Consider the following 26,031-nt stretch of genomic DNA (forward strand, 5'->3'; position numbering starts at 1 on the left):
AAAACCTTNAGATATATATATATATATATGCAGGGTGGGCGACCAAGACCCGTGGGGTAAATGCCTGGGTAGACTCATATCCCATCCGTAAAAGGTCAGGGAGTTGGTCGGCTCACGTGTCCTACATAAACCTCTTGGACTTGTTCACAAACCTCAAGATTTTGGACCATTTTATCTCGGCGAGTGATTTAGTGATGTCCTCTCCTTCAAAGATTTCAAATCTAGACCTAGCGTACCTATCGCACTCTGTGAAGCAGTGCCTTGCCGTTTGTTGTTTTATTTTGAAAAAACGGCAAATGGGATCTGGTAGAATACCCAGAGAGGTGCCTTCTCAGTGGGCAATGGCCCGTCAGGATACCTATCAACCTCCTAATTCCCTTCCTTGAGTTAGAGAATAGCCATTTTGATTCTGCTGGTTTGATCACTTTAACAAACTCTTTCGATTGCCTGTGTCCAGGGGATAGATTCCACTCCTTAAATAATTGTTTCATACCCCAGTTTTTAATACTCTCAAGCAAAACCTTAATTAATTGAAAAAAAAAAAATATTTGGTCAAGCGGACCACGAAACCTAATAAATATAAAAAATAGTATTTTTTCCGGTATATAATTTATTTATAGCGTACAAATAAGATTTGAGCTGTTTAGCAGGGAAGTGAACTTTTACACTAATAGGGATTAGAAGTTGAGCCGAGAGCTTGAGACTTTTCGATAAGGGGGCCAACCCCAGGTAATGGGGATTAATTAAATCTTTTAAGCGGTTAGAAAACGACGGTTAAACTCGTCGGCAAACAGGAAGAGGATTGGGTTCGTGACGCCGTTAGTCTTGTGGGAATCAAGCCTCCGGGGCAAACCTGACAAAAAGGAGGATATTGGAGAAACGTCATATTTTAATGAACCCCGTGTCACGGACTGGCCACAATGGTGACAATGTGTATCAACCCTCGAGGAACCCTTTGACGGGATGACGTCTGGTATCGTATGTTTAACGAACGACTTCGGCTGTCAGTAAAAATTTAGACAAAAGGATTTTTCTGTAGTTTTCTCGTAAAAAAATTAATTATGAACTTCAAAATCCAATCTGATATACTGACTAACCTGATAAAATCAAAACCTGCTTAATATTTTATTTATTTACTGTACCTTTGAATTACTATTATTTGTAAATATACGTAGTATTATATTTAATAAGCTAAAGCCTTCCATCAAAGTAAAATAAATAATGTCTTTTAGGTTGTCTAAACATCCTAATTTATAACTTTTTTTAAAAATATTATAAATGGCATATGTGTGTGTATTTTAAAACAAAAGGCATCGCATAATCTCGTATAATGTCCGTTTTGAGCACCTGGTGCTTCTCGCGCAGATAGCACGGAGACTGGTAGCTTCTATGGCCCTATCTATGCCTCCCATAATGGAACTACACAGGAACACACTGAGCTCACCGCCCTTTTCATTTCATCTCTCTTTCTCGACTAACCAAAATATAAAAAAGTAAAATAATTTCTTTTCAGCTTCGCCCATTTGTCCTGAAAGGGCTAAGGAAAAAATGACAATAAAAAAAAATACCCATCATTGCTAAAACCGTGTAAACACGTCAGTAAATAATAAACCGACTAAAATGTAGATCAAAGCATGACTTTAAGAAACTACGTCGAAAGAGGAAATAAATCTGGGTCAAGTGGTGAACTTTGAAAAGTAAAACCGAGAAAAGAATAAAACATAAAGAAGAAAACAGCAAGGCGAACTTTGTACATTGATGTTTTCAATAATAATAAAATAAATAACATAATAAATGACAATAATAACAATAAGTAACATAATAAGATTAAATCCAACGTTTGACGTTAATGAAACACAAAAAATTAAAACACGTTTGTTCTACAGACAATATCACTTGGAAAATCGGGATGGAAGGAATAATTAACTTGTATTTTATCCTTTGAAACCTGACATGGACCAAGAAAAACGGACACTGCAAGTGGAATAAATTGAAAGAGAGCCCCAAGGAAAGATTTAAAAAGTTGACACGGCGCTCATCGCTGTAAGGTACGACGTACTTACAAATGTGCTTTTTTTCTAAAACACCGGCACCCCCAGGGTTCACACGGAAATATTAAAGTGATTGAGGATGTCAGTAGTATATATTAATAAAGGATTGAACCAAGAATACTATCTTGGGGGATTCCTGACGTAAAATTCGTCGATTCCCATGTGTGCGGTGTCAAATTTAGGTAAAAATATATACTCACAAAATTCCAACAATTTGTTAATCGTACTCACCTGAAACAAATATCAAAACTTTAATTAATTTACAAATTAATTGATTAAAATTAGGCATGTTTAACAGAATTAAATCAAACTGGGTTATATAATTTATGTAATTCTATCGAATACTTCTTAAAATTAAGATTTTCTTCAAAAAATTAAATAAATATGACGAGAATTTATACACGTCAAAAAACATTTATGTTACTTTTTAATTATATAATTATTTGCTGTATATGTTGCTACGTTATTGTTTAGTTTTGATGTATTGGGTTTGTTGTATTCACTGACTTCAACCTGTTTGATTTAAATTGTCAAAGTTAATCGAGATGGTTGTTCAGTATATGTATCGTACATGTATGCATATAATTTCATAAAAAGTGCATAAAGGAAGTTTTAAAAAAACTATCAATTACTTGAATTATTTCAAATTGTTAGTGTTCAGATGGTAAGAAATAACTAAATTAACCCTAATTAAATTTTCAATTGATTATGACAAAAAATGCACCAAATATTTGCCTATTTAGAATATACGTAAATATGCATCCTCCTATCTACTTGACGTCCCCTCGAAGAAATTTTACATTGAAACCGGCGTCCAGGGAAACAGCGTTCGTATATGGACGCCGATTCGCCGGGCCAGTGCTTTCGGCTCATCATCATCAGAACAACACATGTACCAATTTTCGAGTGGACGTCCAGATTGTGCTTTGTACCAATATTTGAATATTGATAGTTCACACAAATTCAGACTGAACGCCAACGTCGTTTTCGTATATTTTAAAGACTGTTTTAGTCTTAGACTTCCCAGTGGGATCGGCGTCCGATTTTACTACGGCGTATATTTTAATCGTACACGTTTCAGAGGATTGAGCGTCCGATTTTACTACATTACCAGGAAACCCCTTCTACTGCTTTTTCTTGTTTCGGAACGTCGCCTGCCGGCATTTTTCTGGGAATCAATTTTATTTTTGTCCCAAACGAATCGAAAACTCAAAGAACCCTGTCAGAGCATATTCATACCATCACCCCACACAATGAAAAAAAATGAAAATATATATATGTGCATGAAAGTAAATATATATATATATTTATATTAAAAGGATTGTTTAACTACACTGTATTTTTTTTGTAAGAAAACACGTTCAAATTACGTCTTGAATGGAACACAAAGTATAATGGCATGGCCAATGCCGTCTGCCATTAAGAAACATACGTTAAGTAGGTAATTAAAATCAACTTGCCATTTTACAAGACGACTGGGCATTTTTCAATGGCCGGTTTTATTAATATTAGATAATGAGATAATGCAATGAATGAATGGTATTCTTTGGAGAAAGGGATCGTGAAAAAAAGAACAAGCGCGACGGTTAAAATTTTACGTTTTTTAATTATTAACCATCCTCAACCTCTGCCCACGCGGTTACCGCGGTTCCCAAGATGTTTTAATTAACAAAATAATACTTCTTGATTGCGGTGAATTGCCAGTATGTGAAAATTTAAAACTTCTGCCGATATACATACACATCCCTAACCATCGCTAATTATACGTTTCCGTGTTATGTTGAGTGTAATGGAACATTTTATCGGTGCCGATCATTTTGGTGGGCTTTTTTTTAGCTTATTTGGTCTCTCAAATGTAAGACGTTCAAAAAATGGCGAAATGCCAAAACCCGAAACAGAGCGTACCAGGTACACGGAATAGACCGGTAACAATCAAATTAATTTGCTTGTCATCATAAAACATCGAAGTCAAAATAATAATGTGTAGTGATTAGTGACCGTTAGTCGATGATTATTCGGAAATCGTGAAATGCGGTCTGGTGTGATGTAGGTTTCACAAAAACATTTTCTTTAACGTGCCAACGTTTCGATCTTTATTGAGATCACCTTCAGGGCCTCGGCCTCAAACTATTTGTTTTCTGCGTAAACAAGTAGTAGTGAGTAAAAATACTTTGAATATAATAAATATTTTTTGCGTTGTATAAATTCATTTTTTTCCACATCCTACATGTATTTCTTAAATGTTAACAATGTCTGTAAATCCTAGGACCTGAAGATGATATCGTGACTTTGAAAAATGGCAAAAATGAGGGTAAATTCAAAATGACCAATTAATGCCATTCAATTAATTAAGGTTTTAAGTTGAGATAAAAAAGTCAGTTTCACGAGCGGGATTCGAACCCACGACCTTCGGCTTGATAAGTCGCTACTCTACCACTTGAGCTAACGTGACTTTGAAAAATGGCAAAAAGGAGGGAAAATTCAAACGGTGAGGTTGAGATGGGAAGTTAGTGCCCGGGGGGGATCGAAGTCACGATAGTTCAAGTGGTAGAGTAGCGGCGTGTCAAACCGAAGGTCGTGGGTTCGAATCCCGCTCGTGACACTGACTTTTTTATCTCAATTTAAAACCTTTATTAATTATATAACACAATCAACACATTCCACACATCAAACATTTCTACATAGTGTAGTTCTTCGACAATTTGTCTTTCCTTTCCCTAATTATCCCCCTCAATATAATCCTGAAAGATAATCAGGCCGAACCATTACCCGTTTTTTCCCATTGTAGGCTTCTTTCGCCTGAGAGGAGCCTACTTCTCATATAAAAAAAATGTCTTTCTATCCCAACTTCCTTCCCCACCCTTTCAAAAACCAACGGATATACATAAAACAGCAATATCTCACTAACACTTTCAACACGACACAATGACACAATTACGCAGAAAACAAATACTTTGAGTACAAATATTTTGATTGAATAATAAATTTCTAGCATCGTATAAATTTCTTTTTTTCCCACATCCTACATTGTGTTTGTAAAATTTAAACAATTTTTATAAATCACAGGGCCTGAAGTTGATCTCAATAATGATCGAAACTTTGGCACGAGAAAGAAAATGTTTTTCTGAAACCTACATCACACCAGACCGCATCTCACGATCTCCGAATAATCTTTATCTCAGCTGAAAATTCATGTTCTAAGCCGGTTTCGAACCAAGAATCCGGATTGGTTAACACTATACGGACGAGTTTTCCATCGGGCCCCCGAGGGCCCTGGTCACAAGTATAACATATTATCAACTAAGAGGAGCACAAAGAAGTTAATTTATTGAAATGTGTCTAGATTAGTGAGCCCTGAAGAATATCTCAATAAAAGATCGAAACGTTGGCACGATAAAGAAAATGTTTTTTTATATGTCACACCCGACCGCATCTCACGATATCTGAATAATTAATTTATTGACGTCCGTATCTATGAGGTTATTCCGTTATCAACTAACTTGGATTATACACTGATTTGAGATACTCACTCTCAAACCAGAATATAAGTAGTTACAATTTACTAATTGCTTTTTACAAAAAAAATCCAGATATATTACACTTAGGGTTGTTTTGTGAAGTAAAAGGTATTAGAAACGAATAGATTTTTTCTTGATCGTATCTGATGATCATGGTCCACCTACATTCTCTAGAATTGTTTGTCAAATCGATTAGATTAAGATAATAGAAAGATTATACAGACCAGGATTATCGTAGTCGATCAATCGAAAAGTTCAACTTTCAGCATAAGTCACAAAACTGATTACTTGATTATTGTTTTAATTTTAGATAAACTTACTTTTTTTTAAATTATTCTATCCGTTCTATCTTGATTTTGTTAGATGTTCTTATTTTTTTTTATAATTTTAAGATTAATTAGCTAAAGTAAGCACTAAGTAATCTAAGCCTCGCCTACAGGGCGTGTTAGTTTAATGACAGGATTTTTGCTACCCTTGTTAGGACAATAATTAACGTAGGAACCCCCTCAAACTTAGCCGCAACGACTAATGATCCAAAATGGCGACTCTCTCGGGCCACTCACTAAATGGTCGATCCTCTTAAAACTACATAACTCTTGTTAATTACAAGTCTACGCTTTAGTCTCGATTATCTAACAAATGCGCCAATGCATATATCGCCGGTCGTTTTCGGTTTTAAATCGTCTTGGCCATTAATCATAGCGAGTTGTATAATTAGAAAAGAACAAACAGTCGGGCACTTAGATTTTTATATCTTTTTTTTAACTTGGGGGACACATTGTGATCATGATTTCCACCTCCGCAAGTACATTAATATGTCATTAATGCTACTATTTTTTCTAGTAGTGTTTTGTTAAGTCACAAACGGAGAAATTATTCTAAGAACCTTTCCTTTCAAAATTACCCAACTGAACATTTCCACGTTTATTTTTCGAATAAAAAATACTCGTATTAAAATATATATTTGCTTTTTTATACTTTTTCTTGTTTAAATATTTCTTTATTTCTAACATTTGATAAAGTAAAAGTTTATTTTGTACAAATATGTTTATTGGTTAACAGTTAACAAAAAATATAATATTATTAAAATATAAATTAAAATCATATATTTATTAATATAAGACATAGATTTATTTCAGGTTAATGGGGGTGGTTCATCGTTCCTACGAAGAAGGAGATTATTCCGACCCAGAAATGAGAAATAAATTACTATCGTTCGTTCAAGGCGAACCTATGCTAATATGATTCGAAAATCTTTAAACATTTTTGTGTATTATATAAACATTCTATGTAGATTTATTACGGGGGTTCTCTTCAGCAGAGCTCATTCTCAAATCATCCCCGTGTTACAATTATCAATTCTTTTTTTAAAACAATATTCGGATTATATTACAATTAATTAAGGTTTTTAGTTGAGATAAAAAAGTGGATGGCACGAGCGGGATTCGAACCCACGATCTTCGGCTAGATACGCCGCTGCTCTACCGCTTGAGCNCTAAAAACCTTAATTAATTATAATATATTAATTGGTCAAGCGGACCACGAAATTAGTGAATTTAAAGAATAAACATGGTAAGGTTTATTAAAAAGAAATTAATGAAATAAAATGAAGTATACTTCACTAAAACCTCTCCGTGGCCATTTCATTTGTCGTCGAGAATCCAATCCGATTACACGACATTTGAAAAATGGCAAAAAGGAGGGGAAATTCAAAAGTTGAGGTTGAGATGGGAAGTTAGTGTCCGAGTGGATCGAGGTCACGATAGCTCAAGTGGTAGAGCAGCGGCGTATCTAGCCGAAAATCGTGGGTTCGAATCCCGCTGGTGCTATTGACTTTTTTATCTCAATTAAAAACCTTAATTAATTGTAATACATTAATTGGTCAAGCGGACCACGAAATTAGTGAATTCAGATTATAGTTGTATATATTCCATTGCAAAATGGGAAAAAATCTTTACGTCGGTTTCTGTCAGTTTCTCTCTATCTTCTTCTCCTTCGTTCACATTTTCAACTCTGTCTATTTACCAATATTTCACTTTCTTACTTTTTTATATTTTTATTCTAGTGACATCATAATATACGCAACAAGGAAAATTTGTGACGTCCCATTGTTTTGTTATAATCTCCTTGGCCGGCCGTTGCGCGGAGTGTTAAATAGTTCCTTATTTGTCCAAAAGCTGTTGGATTGTTCGTTTAAGTTTCACCAGAAACGCAATAAAGTCAAAACTCCAGGGAAATTCAATTCAAGTATTTCGATAAAATTCCTCTCCCGTTTCAAAGGACCGAACTTTGCACGGCACGTTGAAGGCAAAATTTACCGTCATAATAAACTTTCTTTTAAAATGAATATTTGCACCGTTAACATTGTAATAACGTTGAACAATGCATGCAAAAATATGATTGTTCTAAAAGCAATAATTTTCTATTTTAAAATCTCGAAATATTTTAAAACGGGGAAAAATTAACTTGTGCTAATATTGCACTTTCGATATATATCTTAAGAAAACGTAACAAAACAATGTAAACATTGAATAATTAAAACATTTCCCATTCTATTCCAGATAAAGGGTGTCAGGCGTCACAAACATTGCGAGTACATCGTCACATCTCCAGAATGATAAAAAAGTTACAGATTACACGACATCTGAAAAAAATCAAAAATTCAAAAGGTAGGTTGAGATGGAAAGTTAGTGTCCGAAACGGACGAGTTTTCCATCGGGCCCCCGAGGGCCCTGGNAGGAAAACTAAAAAAGCATTATATAAACAAAAATTAAGACAGGCAAATATGATTCCAGTAGAAGTAGTAGGCGTCTAGGAGAAGTATCATTTATAGTAGAAGTATTGAAAGTAGTAGTAGTCACAAAATACATACGTACATATTACATATGCACAAACATACTTAATGTTCAATGTACCACACAGGAGAGCAGAAAAGAGATTCTGAATGTTGATCCGAAAGCTTTCGAAACAGCAAAAATATGTGGAAAAATTGTTAGAAAAACAAAAAATAATGGTGTATTTATTCAATCCAAAACCCCACTATACATTTTTAGAGAACACATAACTTTTTATTTATTTAATTTTAATATTAATTCCATAAAAATAATTAATCGTGAATTGCAAAATCTCTGAAATCTATGTAGATACAATATAGTTTGCGACAACTTTAATTTTTTTTTGCCAATAATGATGCCACAACTTCAAAAATTACAAAATATAACTACAAAAAGGTAGCTAAGTAGCAATCTAAATTGAAATTTTGTAAATTTTAGAATTTTTAAAAATTGTTTTGTGATTTGAAGGTCTTTAATTATTGGTCATTTGTATGTCTCCTTTTACCCACAGGCCTGTTTTAATCCGTTTTATCGAATTTGTTCATTTTTAATCTGTATAATGCCCTGTTGTAACTGGTTCATGTATTTCGGAACGATATATCAACCTTACCATCACTCACCGAAAAGATAAAATGTGATGTGCCTATGAGGTTGAAAAGGCGCGTTGTAATTATATTCAGCCGTAAACAGGGATGCGAGTGTCGGGGCTGAGGTTATAGCCGGCATCGGCGATAAGTCGAGTAATGAGAGGTTGCGGCATTTAGCCCTGCTATTCACCTTCGGCCATTCATCACTTCTGTCTCTCCCATCCATGGCGAACCATTGTCTCCCGACCGACACGCCCGCCTATTAATTATTTATCAATTAACTGTTTCACACGCCGAGGCTGGAATTAAAATATATAGTCGCCCCTGGCCAAGACACTCGACCCGATTCAGGCGAATTTCGAACCCAGACCTCCACTCGGCCGTGGCATTATACGGAACGGAATAAATTTGTGTTTTGGTTCAGCCATCCGTTCTGACCCCAAGTAAAACGTTTTGGGTTAAATAAACGAACTTAACGTCAAATAAACGAAAACTGGAATTCTGCAATAAAAAAACTCAGAAATAAGAAGTGGAAGGTGTGTCATAAAGTTGAAAGACTATCAATCTATTTCTAATGTGTGGTGATTAGTGATCGTTAATCGATATTTATTTAGAAATCGTGAGATGCGGTCTGGTGTGATGTAGGTTTGAGAAAAACATTTTCTTTATCGTGCCAACGTTTCGATTTTTATTGAGATCATCTTCAGGGCTCAAAGTGTTTGTCTTCTGTGTAATTGTGCCATTCTTGCATGTCGTGTCGAGAGTGCCCCACACTCTTGGGCCTTGGACCTTCGGCTTGATACGCCGCGACTCTACCACTTGAACTATCGTGACTTCGATCCCCTCGGGCACTAACTTTCCATCTCAACCGCACCTTTTGAATTTTCCCTCCTTTTTGCCATTTTTCAGTGTCCGAGTGGATCGAAGTGGTCGTGGGTTCGAATCCCGCTCGGGACACTGACTTTTTTATCTCAACTTAAAACCTTAATTAATTGAATTATATTAATTGGTCGAGCGGACCACGAATAGTAGTCAATTTAATTATTTGTAATATTGGATGAATAGAGGTTTTGAAACGTTCAAATATTCTGTCGAAGTGTGGAGAATTTATGATAAAATAAAAATTTCCAATCAATTTTTCCTAATGCCGTTTTTTAATGTTTATAAAAGCAAGATTATGTTTAGTAGAGCGTACGTAATTTTCATATATGGGAAGCACAGTTTAAATTTGCTTCCTCCACTTCTTCTTCCAAACATTCCTCGTTCCTTTCTCGACAGATAGACATTGAATGATTACACCTAAACATTTTTTCAAATAGTTTTGTTATACGTAAACTATTTTGTAAATAATTTGGCTCATTATTATTTTCACGTTGAGCGTACACACTACATCTCTGTAATATTTGAGGCATTCAATTTTTATTGTCTGGGGTTTGCTTTTTTTCGAGTGACATACAAGAAGAGTCATGGTTGTATATCTTGAATGGAATACTTAGGACTTATCCTGGACGCGAGGCGAAGTTGGACTTTTCTGGCTTCAATTTTTATAGTTTTTATTTTAGGTTTAACTTCATTCACTTTCTTTTTGTAAATAATATGAAATATGCTTTCGTAGGGTTGTTATTTTAATAAAAACGTGTAGTGATTAGTGGCCGTTAATCGATAAATAACCTACATCACACCAGATCGCATCTCACAATTTCTATTTATAATGTTGGATCTTCTATGGATTTTATTATTTGTTAAACGAGTGAGTTGAGTCTTTTTAATATTCCCAGCGTTTTCAAACCACCTCAATTTCACTGACAGATCAAAGCAGGGTAGATTAGATTAGATTATATAGGAGCCGGCTTCTTTACGACCTGTGCACCGCGACCAATATTGGTCTATTGTGCATCTCCATTTTTCTAATCTAGAGCTCCTCGTTAAGCTTAAGGCTTTTTACCAGACCCCATAGCTTTTTCAAAGGCTCCCGTGTGTATTCTTCAGTTCCTGGCTTTTCCTCTCCCAAGATTAAGAATCTCAGCCTTCATAGGTCTTCGCACCAACAGAGGACGTGCTCTGTTGTTTCTTTTTCTTCCTGGCGATATCTTCATAGGCTATTTCTGCCTACTCCGAATCTATACATATGCTTTCGGAGTCTGCAATGCCTAGTTAGCAGTCCAACTATTAGTCTAGTCCTACTAGTTCTACCGAAGGTTTGTGCGATGGCCCTTTGATCAACTTTTTCGCATGCCTGTGTCCCGGCTATATTCCCAATGAACGGAGGACTTATTATTAATTCATTCTCTAATGGAACCGCGTTTTCGGCAGTCTGGTACGCCACAATAGAACTTTCCTTGGCCGATTTATCGGACTTTTCGTTGCCTCTTTACCCTGTGCCCTGGAACCCGGACAAGGGTAATTTTTTTATTTTACCTAATGTCAGACAGGGCTCTAATGCGGTCCCAATCGACTCCTGGACGTTACCGCCTATGAGGCAATTGCCTTCAGTCCGTGTAGATGGTTGTGACTCTATTGACAATCCTTATCCTTTTAATTTCCCTGGCGCAGTGTTCAATAGCCACAGTTTCCGCTTGAATTACGGGGTCATATTGTCCAAGATTTTTATAAATTCTAGTCCTTCCTTTCTTTGAATAAATGCTAGCTTCTGACCCATATTCGGTTTTGGAGCTATCTGTAAACCAGGTATGGTCGGCATTAACAGAGATCTATTTCTCCAAGTCTGCTCTACTGGGTATTTTGATTAAAATTTTTTTGTCAAAACTGAATTTAGCGGTCATGGCATCGGCAGGCATCCCGAAAGATCACTCAAGCTGAAGCTCCCCTCGAAGCTCCTTGTTATGTGAATAGACTTTTATCGCCTGTCCCTGCATTAGAGATGTGTAGTGGTGGTAGATTCAAGGACTTCTAGGGCAGCGGTGAGGTTGTTCTCGTTTCCCCAGTGATGCTGAGACCAGTCAGTCTCTGAGCAGTACTGAGGAGGGTAGAGAGATCAGGATGATTGGAACTAATAAAATTGCAGTGTTATCTCCCTGCACACTAATTTTCATCACTTAGTAAGGAACTCCCTCTGGTTTTTAAAAAGAATGTAAACTACTTTCTGGCCTGTGCTGATTCAAGTCTTCCTTCTCCAATTTTGCAAGTGTCACAGCTCTATGCGTGTCGACCCGTAAAAAAAGTCAAGGATTCTGGATAATTAGCTGAGAAGCAACGCTCCCAATCAACCTATACCATCAGGAAATATACAGTAACACCTCAAAGCTGTAAGGAAGACATAGTATCCTGGAAAGTCTGGAACCATTGCGACCAGATAGACACCCTCTTGCTCAAACTATTTCACTTACAGTTTAAATTGGCCTTACGGAAAAGTTACATAGAACGACACTCATCAGCTGATACTATTGCACAACAGCATACTATGACCTGCTTAGTCGACGAGAATTATTTATTAATGTTATTTTATTATTTATTAATTATAAGCCCAGCCTCTTCGACAAACGATCCATCTGGTAGCCGGTGAGGAGCTACCGTGACCTGTTATCCCACATCAAGGAGACCAGCGACGTGAACATAGAAGCCACTCCTCAAGACTCTTTATTAAAATCTGTCAATATCAAATTTTTTATTGGCACTTAGAAGAAAGATTTGGATGTGGTTTGACGAAATTTCAGTTCAGTCCTTATAACAATCAACATGAGCGTTTGCAGAGAGATATAATAGATTTCGTTAATTAATTGAATATTATTCCGATGAAATTAAAGTTTCCTTCGGGATCCCTTAAAGAACAGCTTTCAAAAAATACGTGTTGGACCAAAACCCAAACTATTGTTTACCAAAAGTAGTCAACTTAGAAATCGAGACAACTAAACTTCAGATACAGGTCACATTTAGATTCCAAAGACTGGAAGTTGCCTATCAATTTTATAGTTATGAAAATAACGAACTCTCTGACTTCCAGAAAAATCCATTAAACGCAAAAAATCATCATTCTAGGATGTTTGATTTAGACATACAAATAAATGACATCTGCCCAGAGACTTGATCGATTCCAAGCACTGTGAGGAGCTACTGTGACCTGCAGCCCGAATGAAAGAGACCATTCTTGTTTTCTTGTAGAGACTGTTCCTGTAGTCTCTGAGACCAACTACAGATATAGGTCACATTTAAATTCAAAAAATTGGAATTTGCCTATCAATTTTAGAGTTAGGAAATTGACAAACACACTGACTTCCAGACAATCCATTAAACGCAGAAAATCCTCATTCTAAGAAGTCTGATTTAGACATAAATGACATCTGCCCAGAGACTAGACCGATTACATGCACTGTGAGGAGCTACTGTGTCCTGCAGCCCAAATGCTAGAGACCAAAAACGATGACCTAAAAGCTATCTTTTGAGTATTTCCGAATGATTTTCAACTCGCTCTACGTACGACATTTCAAACACAGGCTTTTGCCAAAAAATAAGCGTCCGTGTTTTACCCCCGTATGGCCAATTCTGAGACGACTTATGATATTCCTTTTTCTGCGGTTTAGCCTCTCTCGGAACCACCTTTATCTGTACTCTTTATGTGCAAGACCGTCTCAAAGGACTAAGTCAACTATCTCTGTCCTCTTTGCTTTAATACATTTTTTATTGCATATTTAATACTAGTGATGTTTAAACTTCATGGAACATATTGTAAAGAAAATAAATAAAATTAATTATTTACAAATCGCGATATGCGGTCTGGTGTAGTGTAGGTTTCAGAAAAACATTTTCTTTATCGTGCCAACGTTTCGATCTTTATTGAGATCATCTTCAGGGCTCAAAGTGTATGTCTTCTGTGTAATTGTGCCATTCTTGCGTGTCGTGTGGAGAGTGCCCGACATGCAAAAATGGCACAATTACACAGAAGACAAACACTTTGAGCCCTGAAGATGATCTCAATAAAGATCGAAACGTTGGCACGATAAAGAAAATGTTTTTCTGAAACCTACATCACACCAGACCGCATATCACGATTTCTGAATAATTATCGATTAACGGTCACTAATCACCACACGAAAATAAATAAATTTGTATTTTGCGCATTTATTTACTTTCTAAGTAAGCTGTATGAAACCAACAGGTGCTTTATATTGAACACATACAACAACCAAAAAATCAAAATTTATCATATTCGCTCATTTTATCGCTGGAATTTGAAACAAAGCAATTCATTTAATAATATTTCCCCATATCAACGTGTAATAACCGCAACAGTCGTTCCGGCCGTGATGTGTATACGAGAGATTTCCGCTTAGTTGCGGATTGAAGCCGCACTCTCCGACTCCCACCTCGATATTGCTTTATAAACTCCGGATCTGAATTAGTAAAATATGTCAGGAAGAGAAGAAAAATTGGAGATTTTCCCTTTCAACCATCCTTCCAAAACCGGCTAGCAATAATTCATCTCTATTATAACGCGGATGTTTTTTTCCCGATATGCATCACCGACAGAATCGTCTAGTACTTTCGACTGATCTATGTTACACCAATTATGTAAATTAAACGTTGATAGAATCATAGTGCTATTGCGCTTTGTACTTGGGTAATTTACATCCGACAGGTGTGAACATTAAAGCAATTTTAATTAGCAAAACAACAGAAATCCATCCATCCTCTGCCCATTCATATAAATGCAAAACCGAGATAATACTATTGACAGATTAATATTGGTGGGCTGCCAGTTGATAATTCCTTATCAATGTAAAAACAGTGCTGATGAATTTCCGGGTGGATTAATAACATTCATAACTTGCAATAAAATTGTTTTTTAATAAAATGATGTAAATGTGGATGTAAATTTAATTTCAGGGTATAGTATACTGCGCCCTTTAAGAGCGACTGTATCCTCCGTGCTCTGCTTAAAGCACATCGGTGAGTCCTATTTCACCAAGAAACTTGATTAGTAGGCCCAGTTTCAGTGGCTGAAGCTCTTCTATAGACACATTGTACAACCCAAAACATTTCCTCCTGCGGGCCATTGTAGCACCGCAGTTTGTTAATAAATGTGTTGTTGTCTCTTCTGCCTCCTTGTAGAATCTGCATGTGCCATCTTGGATTGTTCCAATTTTCTTTAAGTGTCCAGTTAGGAATCCTATTAGGATTCGCAGTCTGTTCCTGTTTCCTTTGACACGTTCTGTAATTTCTTTCCTACCAAAATTTGTTAGAAGATTCTTGGATTGTCTATGTCAATGAGTGAATTCCAAAGTTCACTCATTTATTTTTGTCCTTCTGTCTGAGATATTCGTTAATAGTGTGGATTCCTATGCCACAAAATGGTTCAGGTCCTATCAGCGGTGTAGCAGCCCCTTTTCTTGCAAGGGTGTCGGCTTTCTCTTGCCTTCAAGTCCCATGTGTCCTGGGACCCAGCAGAGGCTGATTTTATTCTGCGTACCTAGTATGTTTAGTTTGGTTTTGCAGTTCAGCACCATCATTGAACTAATGATATTTGAGCGTAGTGCTGTGATGGCTGCTTGGCTATGTGACAAGCTATATTCTTGTTTTGTACCATCCATTCAGGTTTAACTTGAGTCCATCTCTCGATTGCGTGAATCTCAGCTTGGAAGATATTGGTGTATTTTCCCATCGGTTCTAAGTATTTGGTTCAAGGTTCAAACTCTCCTGCCCCTGTACCTTCATTTGTTCTAGATCCATCTGTGTACCATTTTTAAAAGAGTTGTTTCCCTCTCTTTTCCATTTTTTTTTCGTACCCAGGTTTATTCGAAAGTTTTGGTTAAATGCAAACATCCTTCATGTCGTCTCTTGGAGCCATGGTCTTTTCGTAGTTTTTGCAATCTCTACATTTCAGTTTTATTCCTGGTGGAGGTTTCTCTTTGGTAAAGTTGATGATGGTTTTCTGCGCTGTCCTTACTACCATGTGATATAGGAGGATTAATCCTAGTATTTTTTCCATGCTAATTTTAGGACATGTTCTCATTGCTCCCGTTATGCAGATGCATGCAAGTCTGTGTATTTTTGTGAGTTTTTTCTTTTAGTTACTTGTTCTGCATTATCAGCTCAGTCTATAGCTCCGTATGTAAGTAAAGGTCTTACTATCATGGTGTACATCCATAACAGGGTTTCCGATTAATAAAATGATTAAAACAAAATAATTTGATTTTGATTTAACGTTGGAGAGTTGTACATGATGTTACTTACGTAAATTCAATAGATCAGTAACGGCTAGAATGAATCACCCAAATTTCCAAGATTTCTTTTTCCACGAGACCTAAACTCCTATTTTATGGCGGGAAGAAGGATTCCGCAGGTGAAACAGTTTTTGTAATTGGAACTTTAATAAGTATTTTTATTTTGGATAAAGTGTGGAGCCCTCTAGGCCAGTAGTTCCCAAAGTGGTCCCAGGTATCAATCTTCGTTCGTGGAAAATTAAAATTGATTTGGGGATCTCTCAACAACGACATAGGGTCTGCGCAAGGTTTAATATAAAATAATGTAATATAAATAATCACAATTAATTAAGGTTTCTAGTTGAGATAAAAAAGTCAATGGCACGAGCGGGATTCGAACCCACGATCTTCGGCTAGATACGCCGCTGCTCTACCACCCGAGCTATCGTGACCTCGATCCACTCGGACACCAACTTCCTATCTCAACCCCACCTTTGAGTTTTCAATCCTTCGAATCCCACTCGTGCCATTGACTTTTTATCTCAACTAAAAACCTTAATTAATTGTGATATATTAATTGGTCAAGCGGACCACGAAATTAGTGAATTTAATATAAATAATAATATAAAGTAATATAATATTAAACAGAAGTACGTTGGTTATCTAAAAGTGCAACTTTACATCGATTATATTTGTTGGAATTCCTGGAAAGCAAAGACAATGATTTGCAACACAATTTAATTAACTCAAAAAATGACAGCTCATATGACTGATTATTTGCCAATTTTAACGAAACTAATTTGAAACTACAAGGTGACCAATTAAATTTAATCAAAACTAAAAGCGTAATATCTGCGTTTGTTGCAAAACTTTTTCTGTATTTTTCAGAAAAAAATTTTCTTTATCGTGCCAACATTTCGATCTTTATTGAGATCATCTTCAGGGCCTGGGATTTACAAACATTGTTTATATCTATATCACAATTACATTTTGGATGTGGAAAAGTGAATGTAAACAATGCAAAATATATTTTGTATATTCAATCAAAGTATTTCTACTCACTCAAAGTGTTTGTCTTCTGTGTAATTGTATCATTCCTGCGTGTCGTGTCGAGAGTGCCAGTGAGATTTTGCTATTTATCCCTTTCTATATAATTCTGAAAGGATAATCTGGCCGAACCATTACCAACACATTTTTCCCTTCGTCTGCTCCTTTCACCTCAAAGAAGCCGACACGTTATACAAAAATGTCTTTTCTATACCGGCACTCTCGACACGACACGCAAGAATGACACAATTACACAGAAGACAAACACTTTGAGTGAGTAGAAATACTTTGAGTGAATATATAAAATATATTTTGCATTGTATAAATTCACTTTTCCACATCCAAGATGTCATTGTTATATGTAAACATGTTTGTAAATCCCGGGCCCTGAAGATGATCTCAATAAAGATCGAAACGTTGGCATGATAAAGAAAATGTTTTTCTGAAACCTACATCACACCAGACCGCATCTCACGATTTGTAAATTAATATCGATTAACGGTCACTAATCACCACACATTAAGTCTTACGAGGAATTCAACTCTAACGATGACGAATTTCTAACCTGCTTCTGTGTTTTGGAGTAGTCGATATCTTTCATTTTACCGCCATTCGTATCAGAGTTTCTGACATTAAACTGAAACATTTTAAAATAATTCGGCTCTCGGGTTATAATTTTCTTAGTTTTCTAAATGGTATAGACTGAAAAGTCCAAGCACAATCCATTAAGTGCTCTAGAGTTCAAGTCAGGATTTATTTATTATACAAACTTTGTTTTCTGAGGATATTTACTTCAAAATTACAATATGTTTAAATGTGTGGTGATTAGTGACCGTTAGTCCATAATTATTTAGAAATCGTGAGATGCGGTCTGGTGTGATGTAGGTTTCAGAAAAACATTTTCTTTATCGTGCAACGTTTCAATGTTTATTGAAACCATCTTCAGGGCCTGGGATGTACACTAATTGTTTAAATTTAACAAATACATACAAAAACAATCACTTTGAGTGAGTAGTAATACATTGATGGAATATAAAAATATATTTTTTTGCATTGTATAAATTCACTTTTTTTCACATTCTACATGTATTTGTTAAATGTAAACAATGTTTGTAAATCCCAGGCCCTGAAGATGATCTCAATAAAGGTCGAAACGTTGGCACGATACAAATTTTTTTTCTGAAACCTACATCACATCAGACCACATCTCACGATTTCTAAATTAAGATCGATTAACGGTCACTAATCACCACACACTTTTTCTGTACAAACAAAACTTGGGAAGAGGAGAATGCTCTTAGTTTCCAAATCTTTCGAAATTGCAAATTAGAGATGAAGATTTGCTTGCTTACTGTCAACACTTAACGGCTCTTCATACAGACCTGAACCAAAGATTTGAAGACATTCTTTACTTGGATATTCCAGCCTGGGTGTTGAACCATTTTGCACGTGGACAAACTCAGATCCCAGAAACAGAACAGCTTAATGAAATATCCACAAATGAGGAACTTAAACCAATGTTTGAACAAGGATACCACAAATTCTGGTTACAAAAACAGATCCCAATTTTATATCCTCCATTTTGTGTTATTGTACAGAAGTTGTTGACTGTTTTCTCATCTTCCTATTTGGTAGAACGTGGATTCAGTGCCGTTATGAACCTCATCACAAAAAAAAAATTCAAAAAACTAGAAATCAGTGATCGTGAGGATTTGCGGTTGCTACTCACAAACATTGAGCCGGACATATACTCATAACATCTCATCACCTTCATCCAAGTCATTAATTTTTTATATTTTATTTTAAAAAAAAGTAATTAATATTATAATTTATATATATTTATAATTTCAATGAATATATCTTCAACCATTTTTTTTTTATTTGTAATTTTTATACTATGCATTTTAGTATGTCGCTTTATACTTGGGGGTCCGTGGGCAATTTTTGACTATAAAAATGGGTCCATGGGTCAAAAAAGTTCGAGAACCACTGCTCTAGGCTTTACTCGCTTGAGTGGTTCTACCATAGTTGTACTATCTGATGGTAGGTCCAGATGTGTTTGATAACAGTTTTGAGATAGAGGAATTAGAATTTGCAAAATAAGAAATTTTTTTACTGACAAAATCTATTTTTCTTTTAATTCACAAATCCCATTATTTAAAATAACGAACTTATTTCGTCAAAAGAAGCGCTGAAATGGATTAAAACCAAGCATGACGCGTCGGTCGAGCGGGCATACCATAATAGACGTGCCGTACACCGATCACTCAACGGAGTATTTCAAATTTTTATTTTACTACATATAATGTTTTGTTTTACAAATGCAAAATCATAAAAATATCTGTTGAGAAATTATCAGGTAAATACAATGCCCTTTGTCATAAACACGATAAATTGTAATACCACATGAGAACGAAATATTAGTCCATGTAAAACATCAAGTGAACCAAATATTTACTTTCAGTGAATCTCAGCTGTAAAAGATAAGATGAGATTTTCTCTTAAGAAAAGTTTAGATAGGATTGCATTCTCTCTATTAATATTTTTAGAAAACTGGAATATCCCTAGATTTCTTACAACATTGCAGTATTTTTCTTTTGGTTAAACTGTCGGAACCCTCCCTAGCCTATTCTCTCTTCAGGGGTTCTACCACAATTCTGCTATCTGATTGAAGGTCCAGTTGTGTTTGAAAACAGTTTTGAGAAAGAGGAATTATAATTTGTAAAATATGTTATCTTTTGACTTATAGAATCTTTTTTTTATCACAAATTACATTATTCAAAATAACGAACTTATTTCGTCAAATGAAACGCTCAAATGGATTAAAACCCGAAATGACGGGTCGGTGTGCGATACCATAATAGATTTTATTTTACAAATGTAAGATTACATAAATATCTGTTTACAGTTTATTAGGTAAATTCAAAGTGCTTTCTCACAAAGATAATAAATTTTAACATCACATGGGAACGTAATATTAGTCCAAGTCAAATATCAAATGAACAAAATGTTTAATTTTAGTAAATCTCGGCTGTAAAAGATAATACCTGAGATTTTCAATTAAGAAAAGTTGGCTATACATTTTAGCCCATATCCACCTTCCTGTATGGTTTTTCTCTGTTCTAGTCAGTAGGTTCAAATTACTTAAAGTGAGCCACCTGCTCTTGAAAATGGTTATGAGAAAAGGGGAAGGGAATTTCTATAAGCATTTCTTAAATATTGGAATCTATATTGTGAATCACTACAAAAATAATAATATTTAATTTATTACAGTTTATGCAAAGTGTCAACTTACTAGTTAAGCTAATCCCTTGTTATTTCAAAAACTACTCAACCTAATAAAAATGTAAACTTTTTTCGCTTAAGCTCTTTCGAACATTTCAACTTTATTATCATGTCAATTTGATTTGAATGAAATTTCTGAAACCGTTTGAAAAACAGTTCATTCAAGCGTTAGACTACAGGTTTACAGGATTGATCGACTTGTCTTAAAAAATACTCAACCGATAAAGCAAACATTAAACAACATTTTACTTAGCATAACCTCTACTTTCGAACCTTGGACTTATTAGAGTTTTCCAATTTTTTAAAGCAAGTTTACAAAATGAAATTTTTGTTTTCGTAATGTTAAAATTTTATTGTTACGTTTTATTTACAAATTTTTCAAGAGGTTTAGTCGTTCTTAAGAAAACTAGAGAGGACGGCTAATAATGTGTGGAGATTGGTGAGCGTTAGTCGATGATTATTTAGAAATCGTGAGATTCGGTCTGGTGTGATGTAGGTTTCAGAAAAACATTTCTTTATCGTGCCACGTTTCGATCTTCATTGAGATCATCTTCAGGGCCTGGGATTTACAAACATTGTTTCAATTTAACAAATACATGTAGGATGTGGAAAAAGTGAACTTAAATGCAAAAAATATGTTTTATATCCAATCAAAGTATTTCTAGCCCTGAAGATGATCTCAATAAAGTTCGAAACGTTGGCACGATAAAGAAAATTTTGAAACCTACATCACACCAGACCGTATCTTACGATTTACGAATAATCATCGACGGTTTCTTTTACTCAACCAAATACCTTAAATAAAAAGAATAATAATTAGTAGTATATCTATAATTATCGCCATTGGTTAAAAGATGGACTTAATTAATCCGTTATAGAAAATTTACGTTATCATTTGATAAACAAAAATTATTGCTTATAACATTTCTGAATAAAAAAAAAATTTTAATCTTTGCAGTGGTACAAAATACATCGTGTGTTGGTAGATATTTTTTAAAAATTTTTTAGGCTGAGTAGATTTTGAAAAAACCAACAAAGTTACTACTAATTGACACCTTGTATACTAATATGTAAATCTATTATTTCTATTATTGTAATAACAAACAAAAAATTGTGACGAATTCCAAATCAATGTTTGTTTGAGTTTTAACTGTGCACCGTGTCCAACTTTGCACCGAACTTCAACCGAAGTCTTCCACGTATCTATTCCGCGGTGTTGACCCTGTTTTGGACTTCGGAAAAAACAACGCATGTCATCGACTTCGTAAACAATTAAGAGCTTGATCTGTGTAAATTCACCGTGCTTTATTTTTCCCGGGTCCTGACTCCTGCTTAGCTTATTTTGCTCGGATGTAAACATCGATCGGCAAGTCCGCCCCCGATAAACTCTTTCAGGGGAACCTTTTTCTTCTTCCCTGTAAACAGGTTTAACTCTTGGGCGGTGTGTACCGGAAACGGTGTTTAATGAAACGAGAAATTTTGAATGAAGCACTCTCTACCCTTCATCGGAGTGTGACTAATCGTTTTTATACCTCGTAAAACTCTTTTATTTTTAGGGCGCCATTATCAACTACCGCAGAATTCTTGCAAGTTTAATCGGTAATGTACAACTCAACCATTTCTGCGCATCTTGAAGTGAAAAAGAATTCCAAATGAATGGAAGAAATGTAATCCCAAAACATGAATGATTACGTTACAATAATATATATATATATATATATAGTTATATTTATATANCACTCTCTCTCTCTCTCTCTCTCTCTCTCTCTCTCTCTCGTGGTTTTGTTAATATACATATATAAATATATATATATGTCTTCAATTACTAAAATTTTGCTGTTCTTCTGGTTATTTGCAATATAATGGCAAAACGTATAAACAAATTTTTGGAGTGGCAATGTGGAATCCATTGAGTCCAGTGCTGTCTGATCTGGTGATCTCTGAATTATTGAACGAATGTTTGGCGCAACTTGATTTTGCCACCCCCTTTTTTTGTATTTATACGTGGACGACATTTTGACGGCCCTTCCAATAGATAAAATTGATGAGGTACTGAAAATACCTAACAGTTACCATGTATAACCACATTCAAATTGGAGCGCGAGTGCACGAGAGTTCGCTTGATGCGCGGCGGCTCCGGCAGACGAGGAACGCGTGGCGACGTGAAAGGTGGCTTGGCTTTTTTTGTGGTTTGCGCTCTCGTTATTTTTACCCGGGGACGACAAGTGGACTTTTTCTGGATTCAGCAGCCTTTTTTACGGAGGGAAGAGATCTTTCTGCACGTCGGACTGCACAACCGGCTTCATACGAGTTCGACAACTATTTCCTTGAACTTTCAACGAGCTGCAGGGTAATCATTTGCCCAGAGAACATTTTATTTTCATTTGTTCACTTTTGTTAATTGATTTTCTTAATTTTTTATAAAAAAGCCTTAATCAGTATTGTTCATTTTTAAATATAGAAAAGATACTTATTTGTATTATTATATTTTAATTTAAAAAAAAAGGGAATTTATTCTGTTTTGTTCATTTTTTTTAAATAGAAAAAAAAGGTGTTCATTTGTATTTAATTGCTGTGGTTATTTTTATTTCATCTCAAAGACCTGAAACAACTGTCCTGATCCCTCCACGACATTTTTATAATAAATTTTTATTTCTATTTTTATTTTAAATATATATTGTATTTCATACATAAAAAACTAAACTTCACCTGTGAGGTGGAGGAAAACGGTTGTATAGAGTTTTTGGATGTGAAAGTAACACATAAGGTTAATGGAAATCTGAGTACGAGTTGGTATTCCAAACCCATGGCATCGAACCGGCTAATATAGTATATGTCCTCCCATTCATGGTCAATTAAATTTAACGTGCTGATTGGATTACTATGAAGGGTTTTCAATTTGTCGTCGAAAGGTGTTACCAAGAAAGACAAAACACTGGTTCGGGAAATTTTAAAAAAGAATAGGTATCCGAGAAAAATGGTAAATAAATTTATAAACAATACCAATCTATGGAAGACAAACCCAAACGAAAACTCGGAAAACCTAGAAGATGAAAATGATTCTGGAATTTCCTATGTCATTTTCTCTAACATCCAAGGGTTATCGGAACAGTTGAGAAGTTGTCTGAAAAGAATGTTCCCTCTAGTTAAGTTGGCCTTCCGAAACAGTAATGCGGTCAGAAAATACTACTCACCGCTAAAAGATAAAATTGAGAAAGGACATCAGGCCTAGTATACAAAATTTAATGCAAAGACTGCAAGAAAGTATACTATGGTGAAACCAAACAATACCTAAAGAATATAATTTATCAACATAAATACACAGTCCAAACTAGTAAAAACAATGAAACTGCCTTGACACAACATGCAGTTGTTGACATACATTTTTATTTGATGATGTTAATATTATTACAAAGAAACGAAATAGTAAAAAACGAAAGTTTCTAGAGGCCCTTTACATAAAAAAAGATAAACTTTCTGTTAATTACCGTCAAGATTATGATATGATAAGTGATTGCTATTTTAATTTATTAAACAATATATAAAAATAATCTAGTCAATTTTAAACTCTGGAGGAAACTTAAAATTTGTGATAGTAATTAGTAGTTAGTAAATAGTAGTTATTAGTTGTGATAATAATTGTTAAAATATTGTTAATAAAATAAATAAAATTTGTTGTTTAAAAATAGATTTATAAGAAAAATGCAATTTTAACTGTTGAGTAGTATTTTTAATGTTGATTCCTTGGTCTGTGATAAGATGTTGATAAGAGTCTAGTCAGGTTCAAAATATTAAAACGTTTGTTTCTAGTCTGAATAAGTACCACACTGGCTCTTTTTTTTAAATAAATTGTTATAAAATATTAATGACTGACGATCATTTTTTTAACCATTGTAAGTGGTGAAGAAAGAATGATAACCATGTTGAAATAAAAATGTAAAAAAATATTTGTTCTGTGTACAGGTGTTGACTCACTGAGGAAGGATTAAAATAAATCCGAAACGTTGTGGATAAAAACTGGTTGTGGTTTGTTCAGATGACGTATTATCCCACCTTCAAGATGGAAGAATCATAAGATTAACTGTTGAGGTCGAAATATAAGAAAAAATCGTTATCTATATCTTAAAGGATATATATAGGCAGATCAGGGGTACCTCAGGGATCACATTCGGGATCAATCTTGATTAATATGTAAATGAGGAGCTGGTATCCGAGTAGGTCGAAGTAAGCAGCAGCGTATTGAACCTTCGGATCGTGGGTTCGCATTCCGCTCGTGACACTAATTTTTTTATTTCAACCAAGACCTTACATACAAAGAATAATTAATGATTAAATGAACATGTCAATAGATTCATAGCCATTAAGCGGATCCTAGAGAAAGGAATTGGGTGTTTTCTTTCTGATTTGCCCTCAGATGATAATACAAAAGTTAAACAGAACTTATCAAAGAAGAGATCTGAAAAGTTTAAGAAAAAAATTGTATTTATTTAAAAGCTGAAGGTTTTTTATCCTGTTAAAGAATATCCTTTCGTGTGACTAGGTTAAGATTTAACTGAAATTCACCCGGAACTTTTAAAATTGCTTTTTTCATTTGATTTAATTTCAAACGTGGTGTGTTTGAAGAATAACAAGTGAAAAGGTTTAAAATTAATGTCCACCACCCTCTATAAATGTCTACACCCTCTTCTGCATTGCTGAATTCAACAGTCCTGCAAAGGATGAACTGAATACAATTCGCGTTCTACTTTCGCCGAGTCGACAGTGTTTGAATAAGGGAAAAGCGGGGAGTTGCAGTAAAAATAATTGAATTTAGTTATAGTTTCAGCTAACTGGCAGTTTCGGAGGTGCCGTTTAGGTTTGGTAAAAAGGAAAGAAAAGAGAATACAATCCAATCTAACCATTTGCTCTTAAGTAAAAATCCCTTCGAAATGTGTTATTTTTTTCGGCGGAATTTATTTAAAGAAAGCTTTTCTTTCATTTGATTTCTTGCTTTGAAAAATTGCAAATTTTTTATTTATCGATTTTTATGCTTAGAAATGATTTATCTAGTGTATATTTTATATTTTAAAGACAAATATTTTTCTACGTTCAAATGTACAAAATCAAACATATCTGAAAAATTGTAGGGGGTTTAAAAATACTTAACGTGGAGTAAGCGCTGATACGGCGCTTCCTTATGTCAAGCCCGCACGACCGACCAATCATGTTGGTTTTTAATCTATTCGAGCGCCTTGCTTTCAATTATTATTTGAATAAATGGATTTGGGGTGCTTTTTAGACTTTCTTTGGCCCATGTTTTAAAACTGTAAACACAACTACCTTAAGAGAAGTTAAACAGAACCTGAACCAAATTGATGATTGCGGTAAAAGGATATTTTTTCCACCTTTAACCTACAGTATCTATTCAAATTATAATAAGCTACTGGCCGTCGAAAACGGCAATAGTTAAAATGTTCTCTCTCAGATTATAAAAAAATAAAAAAACGAAATAAATATTATAATAACGACAGCTCTGAGATCTGTATGAATCCTCTTGGCTCATATTATTTAGA

At 34.9% G+C, this 26,031-nt stretch overlaps 1 long non-coding RNA gene and 1 other non-coding gene across 2 annotated transcripts in view; one reads left to right on the plus strand and one right to left on the minus strand.

Annotated features, from left to right (window-relative positions):
- Positions 1-26,031, minus strand: part of LOC112127212 — a 581,355-nt gene that overhangs the window by 186,128 nt on the left and 369,196 nt on the right. The window lies entirely within an intron of this gene.
- On the plus strand, positions 4,581-4,653 carry Trnad-guc. The gene has a single exon. It is a non-coding gene; the product is annotated as a tRNA-Asp (tRNA).

This window comes from Cimex lectularius, unplaced genomic scaffold (assembly GCF_000648675.2).
Source record: "Cimex lectularius strain Harlan isolate CLEC.00 unplaced genomic scaffold, Clec_2.1 scaffold114, whole genome shotgun sequence".
Lineage (NCBI taxonomy): Eukaryota > Metazoa > Arthropoda > Insecta > Hemiptera > Cimicidae > Cimex > Cimex lectularius.